Source organism: Dipodomys spectabilis, unplaced genomic scaffold, assembly GCF_019054845.1.
Source record: "Dipodomys spectabilis isolate Male_0828 unplaced genomic scaffold, ASM1905484v1 ptg000227l, whole genome shotgun sequence".
Classification (NCBI taxonomy): domain Eukaryota; kingdom Metazoa; phylum Chordata; class Mammalia; order Rodentia; family Heteromyidae; genus Dipodomys; species Dipodomys spectabilis.
In genome coordinates this window covers 5,010,603-5,030,832 of record NW_024870904.1, presented here as the reverse complement: position 1 = coordinate 5,030,832, position 20,230 = coordinate 5,010,603, and the positions used below count along the sequence as shown (strand labels likewise).

Below are 20,230 nucleotides of genomic sequence, written 5' to 3'. Positions count from 1 at the left end.
GAGCATCCAAAGCCAACCATCTTTTGTCTCACTTGATTATGAAGTCTGAGCAAAACCCAGCCAAAACTTTATATGTGCATTCTAACTTAAATGTTTGTTACCAAAAGTTTGATGTGCAGACTTCATCTGATGCGGTGGAAGTTGGTTAGGCTCATGGTCTAGGCCAGAACTCAAAATGGAAGGCACAGGAAAGAAAAGTTTGGTAAGGAGCCAGCTGAGGAGAGGAGGGCAGTGCCAAAATCTTCATGCAATAGGCAAACCTGGCAAGCCCCTTGGGACAGGAGTGAGAAGCCCAGAGCAGGGTATGTGCTACCCATCAGTCCACCACCAGCACAGTATGGCACCTGCAGCGTGGGCCAAGGTGCACACGTGTTTCCTGTAGTGCTGACTGTTGACACACGGACCTATCAGAGAAGTCAGTGGCCTAATGTAATAGTCTTGTCCTATGTAGATGATACAATTACTTGTGGACTAGGAGAATTGGTAGTAAAACATTGTTAGATGAACTAGTAAAAATTCTTCAGGATGTGTATGAATGTATGTGCCCTAAGAAGAAAAGAAATTGAAAATAGTTCAGAGAGAACTTCAATGACAAGTGTGGGACTTGAGTGTACAGGAAAATAGATCCATTACTATCACAACAAATAGGTAAAAAAGAAGGGTTTTCTTCACTTATTTTTACCAACCCTTACAAATCCCATTGTGTTCAAAATAATAACAGAAATGTATGTGTTGATGCTTAATGTTGTACAACAGCTAGTTTATAAATGACAGCAGAGTTCTGTGTGCGGTCCATGAACTCTCTGGAAAGGAGGACAATACTATTCAAAGTGAACTTATGTCACTTGTAAGTTTGTCTTTTAAATTCCAGAGGAAGCATTGATTAATTTAAATGAGCAGACTTTTTGTTTTGCTGGTCTTTAAGCTTGAACCCAGGGGTCAGGTGCTGTCCCTGACCTGCATTTGCTCAAGGGTAGAACTCTACCACTTGAGCCACAGCACCACTTCTGGCTTTTTCTGTGTATGAGAACCTGAGGAATAGAACCCAGCTCCTCTTTCCTGCGATACAAGCACTGTACCACTTAGCTAACTTCCCTGTCCTATAAACAGACTTTTTATGTTAAAAGAAGAAAGAATAGGTTGGTATGTAGTATCCACTTTCCATGTGCAAGTCTGAAGGTTCAACCCCTCAAGTGAAAGGAAGACAGTAGAAAATGGAATGACAGGAAGTATACAGTTACAACTACAAAGAAAAGTAGAAGAACAAAAGCAATGAGACAGTAATTAGGTTTTTGTTTGGGATTGTTTCTTTTTTCTTTCAATTGTTAGCTGTGGGGTTTAAACTCAGGGAGGGCCTGGTATATTCCCTATGCTTTTCACTGAAGGCTGGCATGCTACCACTTCCAGCCAGAATGTCACTTCTAGTTTTCTGGCATTTCATTGGTGATAAGTCACAATGAATTTTCTGCTGATGTGGTGCTGAGGAATGGAACCCAGTGCCTCATGTATGCAAGGCAAGCACTCTACCATTGAGCCACACTCGCAGCCGTGTCTCCTTAAAACAGTGTGGTTGGGGCTGGCAATGTGGATTAGTGATAAAGTGCTTGCGTAGCATGCATGGAGCACTAAGTTTGATATCTCAGTACCTAATAAACAACAACAGCACCCAAATACCTCTAGAAGCACTGGTGCTGTAGCTGAAATGGTAGAGTGGTAGCCTTCAGCATAATGAATTTCAGAAACAGTTTTCAAGCCCTGAATTCTAGCCCTAGGAATGTCAAACAAGAGCAACAAAAACAAGATGAAATGAGCAAATGAAAACAAAAAAAACCCAAAGTCAGCAAGTTTCATTGATAAACACAACACACAACCACACACATAGACACACATACACAAATAGACTTTTATCAAACCATATTCCTCTCCTTTACCATGTCTGCTCACCCTCCCTGCACTAACTGCTACCTACATCCACTGGAGAACTTACTCTGTGTTTCTCTTGTTTTTGCATTCTTAAAAAAATTTATTGTGAAGATTAAAATATAAAAGTAGTATCAATAGTCATGAGAAAAGTTCCAATCAAAAGTACAATAAAATAACCATTTTATACATGTTAGTGTGGCCATAGTTTTAAACAAAACAACAAAAATCCTTCCAAAGTCTAACAAAATCTAGGAAAGATGTGACAACAATGTGAACTTGGTGCATTTCTCTCCGGTATGTAAAACTATCAAAGATGGGACAAAAAGTCCTAAAAAGAACTGAATATAGAATTACACAGAAATATTGTCCAGTACTTCTACACTTGTACATAACTTAGGGAAAAACAAAGATTTCTATAAATACCATCAAATATGGACTAAGTTTCAAGAAAGACAAATACCACAAAGAAGTCCAAGAGTATTAACAGAGATTAATTGAACTACTTATAACACACTCAGTCCTGTACAGCAGTCAAAATTATGTTTGACCACACTTTTTCAGCAAATCCATTAAAACTTCATTAGGATAGTCTAATGTTATTTTTGTGGATGTGATGTCTGACAAGATTCTAGGCAACCTTTACCATCCATGAGAACTTACCTCCTAGGTGTCATTGAATCCCAAAAAAGTGAGGCAACATTGTGGTCAAATTAAAAAATGAGAAGCAAACTAAAGCAATTCTGCACTTAACTTAGAAGGCAAGATTTGATCATCTGCTAAATCTACAAGCCATCTTTAGCTTTTTTAGAAACATGTTCCTAAAGATGAATCTTTTTTTTTTTCTGTTTTTCAGTCTTGGACACAATTAGGTTCATAACATGGAATGTCAAACAGAGTGAGAAATAAAAGAATCTCATCAGAGATCCTTTCATTCTTTCTTGCTTTAGACAACAAGTAAAGATTCTGGAACCATGGCTTGGAGAGAAGCCAGATGAGAGAGTCAGAAAAGAATCTGTGTGATTTTACCCTAGAAGTTTCTGGTCAGAACATGATAGGTGGGCTGGAAAAGCATAAAGCCTTCTTATGGGAGAAGAAACATTCCTGAATCAAGTAGAGCATTAAAGTCTCCACTAAAGACAAATCCACAGAAGAGTGAAGTCTTATGTATTACTAAACAATATTAACAGAAAATACACTCCAAAATGTAGATCCATAAAATGTAAAAGAACTTATATAGGTATGTGCTTTTGCTTATACTTGTTGGTTGATTACACAGGAAATTCTTTGATCCAGGATTCTGGTTTTTCTTACACTTACCCACAATGGTAATTGTTAATATAAAATGCATGAACTTTGCAGTGACATTCACAAAAAGAGAAAATCAATTCTGTTTACTTCAGTAAGGTGTTTTTGATAGGAACGACGATATGAATCCTTTAAAAGCAGTGTTTGCACATTAGTACTGGGTTTTTCTAATTCACAAGAATGTTTTCTTACTTTGAGAAACTTAAAGAGAATTTATTATAGGCTAAGTGTTCACATTCACAATATTTAAGATGAGGAGTGTTACAACTTTCAAGGTTGGGTATTTTCTGTTTATTCTGGGATTTGAACTGTCCATATCCATATTAGCGACTGAATATCTTGCCTTAAAATTTTCAAGTTTTCTATTTCATATTATTTTTTAGGATATAATCTGAATTTCAAAGAGGACATTGTAACTGGGCTCTCATGTCTAATGGCTGTAATCTTAGCTACTTAGTAGGCTGAGATCTGAAGAAAGTTAGTATTATCCCCTCTTTTGCTCCTCAGGTCCACCCAGACCTGAGCTCCTCCCAGACCTAGATTTTTCCTCCATACTGCTGACCACCCCTCTCTCTACCCACACCTACCTGAGCATGCACCTACCTAACTTCCTGCTCCCCAGCTCCTCTGGCTACCTGAAGAAAGACAGATGCATGTGCTCTGTCTCCTAGGAAATATAGTCCTTCTAGTAAACTCTATAATAATCTTTGTCCTGTGCCTGCTTGTGGTCCCTGGGATACACATGAAGGATCCCTACAAGGATCACAAAATAAATCCATGGGTAAACGGATGTCTGAGACACTTATCTCCAATAAAGTACCCAAAGTAGCTGGATGTCGAGATGTGGCTTACGTGTACAACATTATCATTGAACCAAATAATTTCATGGTCATTTTCCAGACCTTGAGTTCAAGAATCAGGACAAGCACACACATATCTAGGGCATTGTATTGTATTCAAATTCTATTTTATCAATTGATTAGGAACACATACACAGGAAGTCTCTCTTTTTTTTTTTTGGTCGGACATGGGGCCTGAACTCTGAGTCTGGGAACTGTTCTTCAGCTCCTAAACTCAGAGCTAGCACTCTACAAGTTGAGCCACAGTGCACTGCAAGCTTTTTTTTACTTATGTGGTTCTGAGGAATCAAACCTGGGACTTATTCATGCAGGCAAGCACTCTACTACTGAATCACTTGCCCCGACAGTCTCACTTATTTTAAGCGATGGAGAATAGGCTAATTATATCAGTGGAAAAATTGTAATGTGTCAGAACAGACATGTAAAGTATATCTGTAGGAGCAACATTTTGAAAGTTTCAAAAGCCATAGGAAGTGCAGAGGGTTAAAAGAGGATGAATATGTTTATATAAGACATTTTCAAGGAATGTTTAAGATTCATTGGCTCCAATTCTCAAAAAGCAAGTTTATAAAGTCACATGGGTATGTACCAGAATCTCTAGGTTCAGGAGTATAAGCGCACAACTCCTGACTCTCCTTGTCTAGAGGACCAGAGTTTTGTCAGCCAGTTTCTGGTTCCTGGAGGAACAAGTGCTAATGGCAGCACAAACCTATGAGCCCATAAGATATCATCAAACCCAGACTGGGGAAAGACTCTCCCTAGGATCCTCAGATGGCTTCAAGTTACACCTCCCAAGAAGACAAGCTGGGCTTCTACCTCTTGGCTCTGACCATGGAATGCAAAACTGTACTTAAGAGCAAGTCCAGCAGCAAGGCAAAAGGAAAGAAACCCGAATTTGCAAACTAAAAACACCAACAGTGAGCAAGGAGGCATTGGCCTCTTTTCTTCCCTTTCCTGCAAACACACTTTCAAATGATCTGTGTCCTGATAGAAACTACAATTCCCATAATGGGATGCATTCACCTAGAGGAAGTGGGCCTGCTACAGGGTTTTCACTGGCTCCAGACACTTGGTCCTAAATGTGCATGGATGCATGGGGAACTCTCTCTCCCATCTACGGGAACTAAGGTGAGTTTCTCCTTGAAAAATCAGTTTACCTCCTGAAACTTTGTAAGATCAACCAAAAGAAAGAAATGTATTAGGAGCATTAGATATTTTGGACTTTTAATTCTTAGTTCTATTAATGTAATTGAAGTTATGAGACCCCATGGTTTTGTTTTTATTATTGTTAAAAATGTGTGATCTGGTACATATAAATTACGTCCCTTTTGCCTTAAAATTTTGAATATCTCCCTTCTCACATTAAAAGCATATTTGTACCTATGTGCCAGTGGCTCATGCCTGTAATCCTAGGGACTCAGGAGGTTGAGATCTAAGGATGCTGGTCCAAAGCCAGCTCGAGCAGGAAAGTTCATGAGCTTTCTCTCCATTAAACCACCAGAAAAATGGAAGTGGCCTTGTTGCTCAATTGGTGTAGAGCTCACCTTGATCTGAAGGGATCAGGGTTAGTGTTCAGGCCAAGGGTTCAAGTCACACAATCAGATATTTACAGCCATTTAACCGATTGATTCTGGGATCATTTCCCCCTGCTCTAATATATATATATATATATATATATATATATATATACTGAAATAAGATAGCAGGATTTTAAAGTAGACATACTTTATAATCTTTGAATTAAATTGATTTGTCAAACTCTCCTCATTACTTTCCCAGAAACTCCCAAATTCCATCTATGAAATTTCAAGGAGTTTTTGGTTATTTGTGTCTGAAGTTTTCCTTTCCTTAAAAAGTATTTTTCCCTGGTTTTGTTGTTGGTCCTGTGGCTTGAACTCAGAGCATGGGCACTGTCTGTGAGCATTTGCTATGCTCTACTTTTTATCAATTGCTTCAGTGAACTAGTGAAAAGTTTCCTCCCAGGGTTTCTTAGAAAATGGTACTCCTTCCCAAGACTTCAAAAAATGGTTGTCTAGGAAGATTAGGTTGAATATGGGTGGAGGTATAGTTTAGGGTAGGTCTATATTCATGTGAAGCTTGATCACTTGCTCCAAACCAGTCTGTTTTTACTTTTCTGTTTTGCATACCCCATTTTGTTTTGATTTTCTACCTCTTCTCTGATCCTAGAAGTTTCTGGAAGCAACTGTAGGCTACATATCTAGGGGTCCTCAGACTTGTCTTCCCAGACTATGTCCATTACACTGTGGAATAAACCTTTTGCCTCTCTCCCTCATATCAGACATCCTAAGCTGTCTCTGAATGATTTGTTGTGATTGTTGATGATCCTTTCCCCACATCATGACTGGGAATGATTGTGTAGGAAATATTCATGCCTGATATTCAGTCCTCCAGTGCATAGGTTCTCCATGCCTCTTTTAGTGGACCTGAGTTATTCCTCATGAAAATGGAGATAATGAGGCACATTTGGATGTATAGACGGCAACATTGGAGCACCTATAAAATATGAAGCAAAAAGAATTCTTTCTTTCTGTAAAAGTTAAAAGTAAGTTCCTGAGAGGCAAGGAGATAAGGATCAGGTAAAAATGGCTGCTTCCTAAACTAACTGTGTCACATAGTTTTCATTGTTCAAGGTTACATTTTTCAAACACTCATTTCTAAGTATTATGTTTATTGTACTAGTATAAATAGAATTTACTTCCTATATTATTTTTGAATTGTTCATTGCTCAAAGACTTGTCTCACTATTTGTTATACAAATATTATGTCCTCTTCTTGCATTGATCTCAATTATTGAGTGTTGTAGATCCTGAGGTAGAAGGTACCAGTATGGAAAGGTATTCAGGGATAGATTATGGCTCTGTCTTCCTCTGGAAGAAAAGGTGAATGAATGGAAATATGTGAGCTTATGCATAGCACTTGTAGAATTCATTTGTCAGGAGATGTGGTGCTTCCCACTTGGGTTCCAGTATTCCTAGAGATTCCTTTGTTGGTAATGATCCACCCCCATGGAGGGCCTGTGGATTTCACTTCTTGTCCACTGTTCTGGTGTTAGGAGCATCCCAATATTCACTGCAGGACTGCTTTCAGAGGAGTGACGTGATCAGTGGTAACTTACTGGACCTCATGTTTGTCAGCCTGTGTGGACAAGCTCACCCTGACATTGTAGACTGGATGCTGCCTTGAGGCCTATTTGCATGAATACCTGTCTTGATTCCATACCTCTGCTTCAGAGACCTGTTTTGTTTCATGATTCCTTGATCACTTACAGTGCAAGCTTGTGTTATGTATCTGTACACGCTGGTAGTTGAGCTGCGTATTATTTTCAAGATGGGCTGTTGTTTCATGCCTCTTGAAGGAACAATTGTAGTTTCACTAACCTTATAAATCCTCTGAGATTACTATTCAATTACCTTAACTTATGTTGCCTGTTTAGTTGATAGAACAATGATGGTAGATTAAGTTTGGGTCTCTGTTTGCTATTGAGCTTTAGAGGCCTCTTAGCCATTGCTGCCAATTTTTGGGAATATTGGTTGCCAACCTTATTGTACCCCAACTCTTCTTGCTAGTGCTACTACTTCTGCTGTGAACCTTATGCAAACCATATATACAGCACAACATGTTAATTCTTTAGCTTGATAAATTTCTGGTGCCCTGGGATGCAGGTGGAGTAGATAAAAAGATTGTGATATGTTTTATGATTTGGAAACAGCAATGATATATGTTGATAATCAGGTGGACCTGCTAACGATGTGGTTAAAAATGATGTGTCAGGCTAATGGTCAGTACATCTGTGTTGTTCTTCTTAAATATGATGGAAATATGACTTGGACCACTATCCATTGACATATTTGAGGAATCTGGTCCTTTGATAATTTAAGCTTAGACATTATGCAGCTTCAGGGTCAGATATCTGATATTGGTCACTCCACGCTATAGGTAGCACACCCCCAGAATTAGCTGCATCACTTCTCCATTTCCTGCAGGGATTCAACCTGGATAATAACACACCTTTTGCTATATCTTAGGTATTTTGCTCTTTCTTCTTTTCGTATGCCTTTTTCTTCCATTCTTCCTGAGATATATGATCTGCTGCTTTTTCAAGGTTCAGGCTGATAGACACTTGCTCAATTTACAAAATGATAAAGAGAGACATTGGAGACCCAGAGGTGCCAGGAGCTGGCAAGGTGTGAGCAAAATCTCCACAACCACTGCCCTATTCATAGGAGGAAGTTTCCCTATTACTTCTGGCCTTGCAGGCTTACCTGTAGAAATTTGGTGGACAAAGGTTGAACTAGAATGAGGAAGGATGCATATGATCTGCACTTGCTGGCACATTGGGTCCTAGAAAAATGTGATGCAAGCATTGTGCACATAGAGAAAATGTCTATAGCTAAGGTCATTGCTTGAATAAAGAGAAATTCTTCATTGGTCTTGTCTCTGTCTCTTCCATTATCATCCCCTTGTTCTTCTGGAGCACTGCTGGAGTTGTGGCTGGCCCCAGCAGTGGTAGTATGCTTACCTAGCATGCATGAAGCCCTGGGTTCAAGTCCTCAGTACCACATACAGAGAAAAAGCAGAATGTGAAAATGTGGCTCAGTAGTAGTGTGCTAGTCTTGAGCAAAAGAAGTTCAGTGACAGTGTCCATGCACTGAGTTCAAGCCCAGGGTTGGGACATAAAACCCAAGAAATGTGTGTGCTGGGTGCTGGAGCCTCATGTCTGTAATCCTCACTTTTCAATAGGCTGAAACTGAGGATCCCAGTTCAAAGTCAGACTGGCCAGCAACATGTGTGAGACACTTATCTCCAGTGACCACTAAAAATCCGGAAGTGTGTTGTGGCTCACATGGTAGAGCACTTGAGCTCAGTGATGGTTCCCAGGCTCAGAGTACAAGTGCCATGACCAAACAACAAACAAAAAAAGGATAAAAGTATAAATAAATGCATCAGAAATATAGGCTTGAAAAGTGAAAACTACACTTCACAGATAGTCTTGGAAGCACTCCAGTGTTTTCTGATCCTTTTCTCCTTGCCTCTTAGGAATTAACTTTTACAGAATGAAATTAGGTTTTCTTTATATTATTAGAGGTTCTTTTAAGTTGAAGTCTATAATCCAAATATGGCCTTTGATTCCCATTTTTCATGAGGAATAGTTCAGCTCCACAAAATGGACATGCAAAACCCATACACTGGAGAAATAAAATCAGGTAAGAAAGTTTCCAATCCAATCCATCCCAATTATGTTGTTTGTAAAGGATCACCAAAAATCACAATAAACTTTAGGAGACAGGTATAAGATCTCAGATTATGAGAGAAGAGAGAGAGAGAGAGAGAGAGAGAGAGAGAGAGAGAGAGACTTCCAGACCCTGGGGTGCCTGCAGGAGCAGGCAAAATGTGAGCAAAAGCTTCAGGGCCATTGACTCCCACCTTCAGGACTGCAAGTCCTTGCCCTTTATGGTTTGAGGAAGTGTGTGTTCTAGCTGATTGGCCTGGGGCTTTAAGTGAAGGGAAGCTTTGGTTGAAAACATAGATTGAAATAGAATGAGGAAAGAAGTGTGCTGTTTGCCCTTATTGACAGAGTGGGCTTAGACCAATATTACACAAGCATTTGAGAGACATAGCAGAATTGTGCCATCAGCCCACTCTCTGTCTCCTTAATTATCATCCTATTGGCCCACAGAAGTCTTGCTTGTGCTCTGATGAGACTGCCGCAGGAGACAAAATATTTATTCCACAGCTTAATGGATAAGATTTGAGAAGACAAGTCTGAGGTCCCCTAGATATGTAGCCTAAAGCTACTGAGAGGAACTTTTAGTTTCAGAGAGGAGGTAAGAATATTAAAGAGATTTTCACATGCAAATATGAAAAGACAAAATCAGAGTGGTTTGCAAGTGATTAAGCTTTACATCAACATAGACCTACCCTAAACTTCACTCTTCTACACACCTGCATTCATTCTGACCCCCAAATCACTCTCTTTGTAGGAAAATCAGGGTAATGTGCCATGTGCTTAAGAATCCCTGTGAGGAAACTTTTCACTACTTACCTGAAGAAATTATTAAAGGACATGCAAATAGAGCACAGCAAATGCTCACAGGTAGTGCACAAGCTCTGAGTTCAAGCCACAGGACCAATAGCAAAAACAATCATAACACCCTTAGATGGAAAGCAAACTTCAGAAACAATCTAAAAGTCCTTTTGATTTAATAGATAGAATTGGGGATTTTCTGGAATATTAATTGTTAGATTTTTACGAAATCCAAATCAACAGAAGGATTATGCTGCATATCCACTTAACCATCTTCCTATTCTAAGCCCTTGTGTACAGTACAGCAATGGGAATTGACCTGGTATAAGTTCAGTGTCTGTGAGTACCTTTGTAAGATGAGAGGGGAGGTATTAAACAAGTTAAGGCAAAACAGAGATATAATTTACATTCAGCAGAACACAGGAATGGAACAAGAAGAAATGTGTGAGCAACACAGTCACATAAACTCAATTTCATTATTAGAACTAAGAACCAAACAGTCAATGCATGCACTTTTCCCCATGTATTTATATTTTGTGGAGGGTTTCAGGAAGGAAATAGTGTTTTTCAAGTAAAATTCAGCTTAGCTCCTACAGCAGGGAGAGAAAAGTGCCATTGCATTCAAGCACTCTTGTGACCAGGGTGGTGCCGGGCATTGTGGGAATTGTAGTCTCCAAGAAGGACATTTTCTTTGAAAGTCCTGGGTTGTTTTGGTTGTTTTGGAGGGCAGAGGTGGGGCAGAAGATCGTTTTGCGCATGCGTCTCCCCGCTCACGCGTCTCCCCGCCCACCACGGGCATTTTAAGTCGGCTTCTTCTGGGTTCTTTCCCTTTGCCTTGCTGCTGGAAGTGCCCTGAAGTAAAGTTTGGACTTCCATAGGTAGCAGCCACGAGGCCGGCAATCAGCTATGGGCAGTGTAGCTTGGGAGCTTTAACTTGAAGGAATCTCAGGCTTTGGAACTGATGTCAGGTAGGTACTGTGCGATTGCTGCGGGAGTCTCCCCTCCACAGATATCTTTTTCTTTTTCTGTTTCTGTTTGGTGGTTGGTGTGGCTGAAACTCTGGGCCTGCAAGCACCATTCCTGAGCTCGTCAGCTCAAAGCGAGAGCATTATGCTTCAGTTAAAGCTCCTACTGCCCCCTCCACACTTTTCTCCAGTGTGGAGTTGGTAATTTGCTTGAGGTTCAGGAGTTTGTGCTGTCATTAGGCTCTGGGCCCTGAGGTGCAAGAACCTGGTTCCCAAATATCTGAGAGCAAGCTGGGTGATTCTGCAGATGAGGAGAGCCCAAGAGTTGTGCATTTGTCCTCCAAGACCAAGGGATTCTTCTATTAACCCATATGACTTTATTTGCTTTGCCTAGGTGTAAGAGGAGTACAGGGAGAATTCTAGTGAAATTGTGAGGTGTGTGACTGCCTTGAGTCTTCTTACATTGAAGTTGAATTTATTGCTTTTGTGTTGTTTCTCCTAGAGATATTTTAGTGTGTTTGGCTTGAGTTTTTAATCTCCTGGCTTGATTTCACACCTGTTTGTATTTGACTCTGTTTCTAGAGACAGTTGTACATGGGATATTGGATATTGGTCCTGTATTTTTAGGAATGAAGCCTAGCAATGTTTGAAGCAGAGCACCCTATGAATAGGAATCTCCATCATAAATGGACAGACCCTGTCAATTCTGAGAAGCCCTAAATAGAAAAACAGAAAAGCAAGGAAGGGGAAGATGTTGCTAGCTTCCTTTGCTTTATGCCAAAATTGTTGCTACTTCCCTGAGCACCAGATTCACGTGGTACTCTTTCCTACACCACTCTCAATCACTTTGTGTTTTTGCAAGATTTAAACTAATTTCGAGGGTCATGATGAGCTGGATTGAGGAATAAGCCAGAGCATAATTATCAAAGGATATCTGAGGCTGTGGTTTGGGATGTTGGAATAATTGTTATGACTGAAAGTATCTATTCATGTAGTAATCCCTAACCCTCTTCTTGCTAATTTATTCAGCCTGTTAACAATTATTTTTAGTATGTCATCATGCAAACTTACATTAAGTGTGCAATCTATGGATTTGCTAATGCTAGCTCTAATCATTTGGTTGTGCCTGGTAGTATGGAAAGTGTTGGTCTGGGACATGTGGCCTAAAAAGAAAATTCACAGAAGAAAACTTGAGGTAATATGTCTTACTTAAGATTGTATGCTTTGTAGGTGCCACTTATCTTCAGGTGTGTCATGCCTATATCGATTATTTTATGTTGTATCTTTAGGATGGCCAAGGATCTTCCCATGACTGTGTCGGGAAATGAACGTTAGGGACTTCTCAAACCTGGGTTTACCTCATCTTTACTCATGTCCCTTTGGCCAAAGCATTTTAAATGGCAAATTGCTAATCATTGCATATGTGTGCAATGGTTAGAGTGAAATGTGCCATTTGACACCCACTATTGAAATAGTATAACATAAGAAATATATTCTATATACATTTTTTATGTAACTTTGGGTGAAAATTAGTGAGCTACATCATACATGCTTTCCATGGTGTTTAAATATGTAAATGAATGAGGTAGAACACAAAATCCAATGGATTCCTAGGATGCTTTTGCATTAAAAAAGCAGTTAATGGGCTGGAAAGGTGGCTCAGTGGTAGAGTGCTTGCCTTGCATGCATGAGGGCCTGGGCTCGATTCCTCAGCACCACATAAGCAGAAAAGGCTGGAAGTGGTGCTGTGGCTCAAGTGGTAGAGCTCTAGCCTTGAGCTGAAGAGCTGAGGGACAGCACCCAGGCCCAGAGTTCAGGCACCAGGACTGGCAAAAAAAAAAAAAGGAAAAAAAAGCAGGTCATACATCCTGAAGTATATTCAGTAATAACGAATGACTTTTAGTGGAAATATATGTTTTTGCTTTCAATTATTCAATAATTTCAGTGGGAACATTCATTTTTTCCCATTTAGTGTGTACATAAATATATAAATTAGTAGGTTTAATAATATCTATCTATCAGGAAATGGGCTGGATTTGTGTTTATTGGACACTTTAATGCTCTGCCTAAGACATTAAAAATTCTTCACTTACAGGAAGGCTTTACGTTTTCACAATAAAAAATAAATAAAAATTAAAAAAAGAAGGCGTTACAGTTTTCCAGTCCATGTATCATGTTTGCAAGAGGAAATTCTGGGCCCAAAATCTCACAGATTCATTTCTGAATGCATCATTTCCCTTAAATCCCAGCCATGCTTCCAGAATCTTCTGCTCATTGTCAGCAGCAAGACAGAATGAATGGATGTCTGGTGAGTTGATTTTTTTAATTTTTCATTTGTTTTCCATTCCACTGTATCAACCTAAAGATGTCCAAGAATTAAAAACAATACCAACCACACAGATTCAGCCTCAGGAATATATTCATAAATCAGATAAAGAAGGCTTGTAAATTAGCAGATAAAGATTGCTTGTAGGTTTAGCAGATTGAATGGTTATATTCTAAGTTGAATTCAGATTGGCTTCAGAATGTCTAGGTTTCATCTTGTCATAAAATGTAGTCATACCTGTTATGTGATGTAATGACACCAAGCAGGTTACTTCTCATGGAAGGTGAAGGATAGATTGCCACCAGATCACTTCCTCATGAGTAACATTCAACTATCTCAATGAAATTTTCCTGGAATTACTGAAATAGTATGGTCATGCACACCTTCATGTGTTCTTAAGGCTTGATTAACCTATATGTACTTAAATTACTCTCCATATATAGTTCTTGCATTGCTTCATGGTCTTGGTCTTACTTGAAACTTAGCCTGTATTTGTTGCTAAGCTTTATGGTCTTTCTACACATTCTTGTTTGTTTTCTAAAGTATTCTCACAAGATTTCTTTCCTCTATTTTCTCTCTCCATTTTTGATTTTCTACTCACTAGTGTTGGTTATTTTTCTTACTCTCTCTTTGTATCTATCTTTTATCATGTTTTTCTTTTTTCAATCCCTCTTTCCTCCATATGTGTCTCAGTTGTTTCTTTTCTTCAAATGATCTATCTGGAACAAGATTTTCTTAGTGATCAGCTTTATGTTGCTGACATGGCTCTTAGGATTGACATTTTTCTTACCCATAATATAGGAACATTGTTGCCTAGAGAGTTCTAAAGGATTCCAGAAACAAAGAAAATTAGAGAAACACAAAAACATAAACAGATAGACTTAGGGGAAACCAGGGTTCCGAAGGCTCTCTGGCACTTTGTCCCTGGGTGCCAGCAAGCTAGCATAGTTCCTTGAGTTCACACAGGGAAGATTACCATTGATTATATGCAAAAATGAAGTATCTATAGTAATAGCACAATCAGAGCCAAAACAGGTTGTGAGGAAAGCATATGTCCTTATTCTCCTGAGACAGAAGACTGTCGCCCAGAGAAAATGCAGACATGGAGTTCACTTTACCTAGCCTTCAAGGTCAACAGCACCTCAGTTTCAGATGCTATCTTTCCAACAGTATGGAAAAGGCCTGTACTCCAGTCTCTTAACACTCTCCAGAATTCTCTTTTAAGCCTTTTGCGGGCACCTATCAGTTCTCTCTGTGCTGTCAGGCTGGAATTCCAACCTCTCAAACCTTTTCCCCTTCAGCTCAACTTCAGAGTTCCCTACAGAAAAGTACTTCCTTCTACCAATTGATACACTAGAAGAAAATCTGTTTTCTCCTGATTTTGTGTTGGTCTAACTTCATTTGATGTGCTATTCAGTTTTGTTTTTCCTTCCCACTACTTTTGAATATTTTAATTCACTGCCAGTATAAGATTGGAACTAGTGTTGAAAAAAAAAAATACAGTGATGAGATGTTCTCTATTAGAAATATCACTGTCACAACATCTCACAGATGTTTGCTCACTAATTGTTTTTGATCTCTGTGGTATTTCACTATTAACTAACACAAGTGAAAATATAAGCTTAGAGATCTACTGGAGAAAGGACTCAGGAATATGTAACGCATTTGAGCATTTGGTCATATTTATCATTTTTGTCATCTTCAGTGTTCCTTGAGCCTCTCTATATTTGCCTTCACCTTCCATGAAGGGCTATTAAAATGAAAACCTTGTAAGGAACATTTTTTCCCTCCACCTTTATTTTGTATTGTAAAATGTAGGCAAAGTTTACAAAATTTCATGGTAGCAGTTCTTTTTTACATGGGAAGGAAATATCAGGGTATCTATGACCATATTTCAATATTTAGCATTTAAACCAAACATGATAAACCACGGATATTTTTATGTGGGAACTCAATTAAATCTTATAAGGGCCTAATCAAGTATTCGTTACTTTCTGGAGTACAGTTACTGTTTTTTGTTTTTGTTTTTATATTCATGTGGACACTGCTTTTCATAGATCTAGCAATGCTCTATGTTCTGTATTCCATGTGATATCCTGAATGTGTGCTGCTTGCTTTTGAGAGAAGGTCTAAATAGAATTTCTGGTGAAGCAGTATGTGTCAAACAGGAAAAATATTGATTTAATTCATTTTTACCCTGGTGTGTACTGAAATTTTATCAAAAATGATAATATAATTTTTCAGACACCTCCTTAGACTTAATGTTATCATGCCAGATTATTGTCTCCTTAGAGTTTTTATCTTCTCTCTACTGCTAGCAGCAGAAATATGTTTGTGTGCATTATGGAAACTGTAATTTTTTATTGGTCTTGGGGCTTGAATTCTGGGTCTGGTTGTTTTCCCTCAGCTCTTCAGGTTAAGGTGAGTGCTACCACTTGAGTGACAGTGCTACTTTCATTTTCTGGTAGTTTATTGGAGATAAGTGTCTCATGGACTTTCCTGCCTGGGCTGGCCTTGAACCTTGATCCTCAGACCTCAGCCTCCTGAATAGCTAGGATTACAGGCATAAGCCACCAGTGCCCTGCAAATCTGTGTATTTTAATGGCCAGGTTTATGTATTGTCAAATGTTTGTAAATTGCTATTTAATTTTCCCAGTGAATAGTTAACAAAGCTAGCTGGAAACATTTTATGTAAAACAAAAGCATACCTGCATCATAATGAAATTCCAGGTTGGAATTCTCAAAACCCAGTTTAATTTCTTGATGGAAATGTGCCATTACAGAAGCTGATATCATTTGATGATGTGGCTGTGGACTTCACCTGGAAGGAGTGGCAGGATCTGGATCCTGGTCAGAGGACCCTTCATAGAGATGTAATGCTGGAGACTTATAGCAACCTCATGTCCTTGGGTGAGCAAAGGTTATTTTTACTTGGAAGATCAAGTGCTTTTATTTTAGTAGACATTAGACTATGTTATTTCGGGAGATGATTCCAGTCCATTCCCAGGTAAAAAACTGCTAGTATATAAGCCAGTCAAATTTGAGTCTGAGAGCTTGGTGTTGTTTGTCTTTCACACTAGTGCTTGAGCCACAATTCTATTTTCACTTTTGTTTTGGGGTATATTCTGAGTTTCCATGCCCAGGTTGGTTTCAAGCCTCTCTCTTCTGATCTCACCTCCTAACTGTAGGATTACAGGTGTAAGCATTTGGACCATTACAATTTCTAAAAAAAAAAGATTCCAGGCCATGGGAATTGTTATTTTTTTCTAAGGGAAACTTCAACTTCATTATATGTAACACAAGAGTTAATTTTATTCTCGTTATTTAGGAAGGCAAATCAATAGTTGGACAAAAGTTCTAAGCTATGATCCACTAATAGGAGACTTACTTCCCAGAGTTGGGTAATTATTATAGGTGGATCTACGGTCTAGAATAGAACATACATTACTACTGACAGTATGCTCTGGAAATCAATAAGTAAAAGTGTGTATTTGTAAGCCAAACCTGCTACAGGGTTTAGTGCTTCAAGCTACAAATCCTAGATACTCTGGAGGCTAACATCTGAAGATTTCAGTTTGACACCAGCAGTGTAGAAAAATGACCATGACTCTTACCTCCAATTAACCATTCAAAAACTAGAAATGTAGAGAAGACTCAAACTAGTAGAATGCTATCTTTTAGAAAAGAGCTGAGTTCAGGCCACACAGTTGGCAAAATAAATCCAAAGCTGTATGCTATTCCACAATGGAGCTGTTAAGAATTGAGAAACTGGGCTGGGAACGTGGCTCAGTGGTAGAGTGCTTGCCTTGCATGCTCAAGGCCCTGGGATCGATTCCTCAGCACCACATAAGCAAAAAGAAAAAAGCCAGAAGTGGCGCTGTGGCTCGAGTGGTAGAGCTCTAGCCTTGAACTGAAGAGCTGAGGGACAGCAAGCGCCCAGGCCCAGAGTTCAGGCCCCACGACTGGACCAAAAAAAAAAAGAATTGAGAAACCATGGGCTGGGAAGGTGGCTCAGTGGCAGAGGAATTGCCTTCCATACATGAGGCCCTGTGTTGGATTCCCCAGCACCACATAAGCAGAAAAAAAAAAAAGCCAGATTTGACTATGTGGCTCATGTGATACAGTGCTAGCCTTGAGCTGAAGATCTGCCAGACAGTGCCCAGAACCAGAGTTTAGGCCCCAGAACTCTACCCCCAACCCCCAAAAAACAATTGAGGAATCAGAATTAGGAGCAACCTTGTGAACAGGATGTCTGCGACCTTTTGTTATTGATGACCTAGCAAGAGCAATAATTCTCCACTATTTCTTAATCATAGGACACGGTATTCCTAAACCTAAATTGATTGTGATGCTGGAACAAGGTGCAGATCCATGGATAAGAGAAGCCTCAGACAAGAATTTCACAGGTCAGTTAAAGCATCTTGAATGGTGATGATGGGTCCAGAGCCCAGTTGGTCTGTTTACCTTGAGCTGTACAGAGCAATAGTATTCCTAGTGCCCCTGAGTCATGTGTGGCAGAGAACTAGGTGATCCTTTGTCTCAAGGAATTGTCAATCCAGAATTCACATGGAGGCAAGCTGAATTTGGTGTGCCAGTGTATTTAATGTTAGGATTTCTTTGTCTGTAGAGAAGTCATTCTTTTTTTTTTTTTTTTTGTTGGTCGTGGGACTTGAACTCTGGGCCTGGGTGCTGTCCCTCAGCTCTTCAGCTCAAGGCAAGCGCTCTACCACTTGAGCTACAGCGCCACTTCCAGTTTTCTGGTGGTTTATTGGAGATAGGAGTCTCACGGTCTCTCCTACCCGGGCTGGCTTTGAACCGCGATCCTCAGAACTCAGCCTCCTGAGCAGTTGGATTACAGGCGTGAGCCACCAGCACCCGGCAGAAGTCATTCTTTAAGAGAAAAACACAATAAGAAATGTACAAAAGGAGGTCCCATTTTCTTTTAAACTAGTATTATGCAGGTAGGAGGAAAATAGGAGAATGGTAGTGCTGCTATTCTCTGATCAGGACAATAGCTTATGAGTTGTGCTGGGCATAGAGTGACATTCAGAATGGAAGCATTAAGAGTATGTTGATGAATAATTTCAGTAAATATTTCCTAGAAAAAAAATAGAAAAATCTGAAATACAGAAAAACATTATTTTCCATTTTAAAATGTCAGTACTACATTCATAGTTAGTACGTTGCAGAGAAAAGTTTATATTCTGCATAAAACAATGCTTTGATATTTGAAAATCTTGTCACAGTTAAAATGTGAGAAAATACCTTTACAGTAAGGAATGTGTGGATCTCATTTATGTTTTTGCCTATTTTTCTGTTATGCATTTTAGATGTCCCACAAATGGAGGATGTGATTAGCACCTGTCAGGAAAGTCACAATAAGTATCTCTCTGAAGTAGCAGTCAGGAATAATAACCCAGAAGAGGAAAAAGTGAGACTTATAAGAAGTTTTAATTTGAGCTCAAAACAGAAGTCAGACCTGATTAAGAATAATGGGAACTCCTTAGGGATGAGGACAGAAAAGGTCACTGGGTGTCAGAACATGGATGTTTTCAGTGAACCTGGTAAGATGTGTGCTGTACATAGTCCCCAGGTGTCTTCTGTAGTTGAAGAATATAAACAATGTAAAAGGTCTTTCACTGAGAAGACACACCCTATTGTCCCTCAGAGAACACATACAGGAGAGAAACCATATGAAAGTAAAATGTGTGGAAAGATTTTCACCAGTAAGGCATACCTAACTGTCCACCAGAGAACACACACAGAAGAGAAACCTTTTGAATGTAACATTTGTGGAAAGTCTTTCACCTGCAAGACATATCTTACTGACCACCAGAGAACATACACAGGAGAGAAACCTTATGAATGTAACATGTGTGGAAAGTCTTTCACCAAGAAGTCAAACCTTACTGTACACCAGAGAACACACACAGGAGAGAAACCTTATGAATGTAATATGTGTGGGAAGTCTTTCACCAAGAAGTCACCTCTCACTGTCCATCAGAGAATACACACAGGAAAGAAACCTTATGAATGTAACATGTGTGGAAAGTCTTTTACCCAGAAGTCACACCTCACTGTCCACCAGAGAATACACATAGGAAAGAAACCTTATGAATGTAATGTGTGTGGAAAGTCTTTCACCCAGAAGACAACTCTCACTGTCCACCAGAGAAGACACACAGGCGAGAAACCTTATGAATGTAACATGTGTGAAAAGTCTTTCACCAAGAAGTCAAACCTTACTGACCACCAGAGAACACACACAGGAGAGAAACCTTATGAATGTAATATGTGTGGAAAGTCTTTCACACGTAAGTCACCCCTTAATGTTCACCAGAGAAAACACATAGGAAACAAATCTTATGAATGTAATGTATGTGAAAAGTCTTTCACCCAGAAGCTGCACTTTACTGTCCACCAGGGAACACACACAGGAGATAAACCTTATGAATGCAACATGTGTGGAAAGTCTTTCACCCAGAAGCTACACTTTACTGTCCACCAGGGAACACACACAGGAAAGAAACCTTATGAATGTAACGTGTGTGGAAAGTCTTTCACCCAGAAGATACACTTTACTGTCCACGAGAGAACACACACAGGAGAGAAACCTTATGAATGTAACGTGTGTGGAAAGTCTTTCACCAAGAAGTCATACCTTACTGCCCATCAGAAAACACACAGGAAAGAAACCTTATGAATGTCATATGTGTTGAAAGTTTATCAGCCAAGATATATATGTTACTGTCAACCAGAGAGCACACACAGGAGAGAAATTTTATGAATGTAAGCTATGTGGAAA

The 20,230-nt window shown here is 39.4% G+C and overlaps 1 protein-coding gene and 1 pseudogene across 1 annotated transcript in view; both read left to right on the top strand.

Annotated features, from left to right (window-relative positions):
* LOC122123282 overlaps positions 1–4,803 on the top strand; it is a 39,950-nt pseudogene extending 35,147 nt beyond the window's left edge.
* LOC122123338 (zinc finger protein 157-like) overlaps positions 1–20,230 on the top strand; it is a 537,300-nt gene that overhangs the window by 412,424 nt on the left and 104,646 nt on the right. The window lies entirely within an intron of this gene.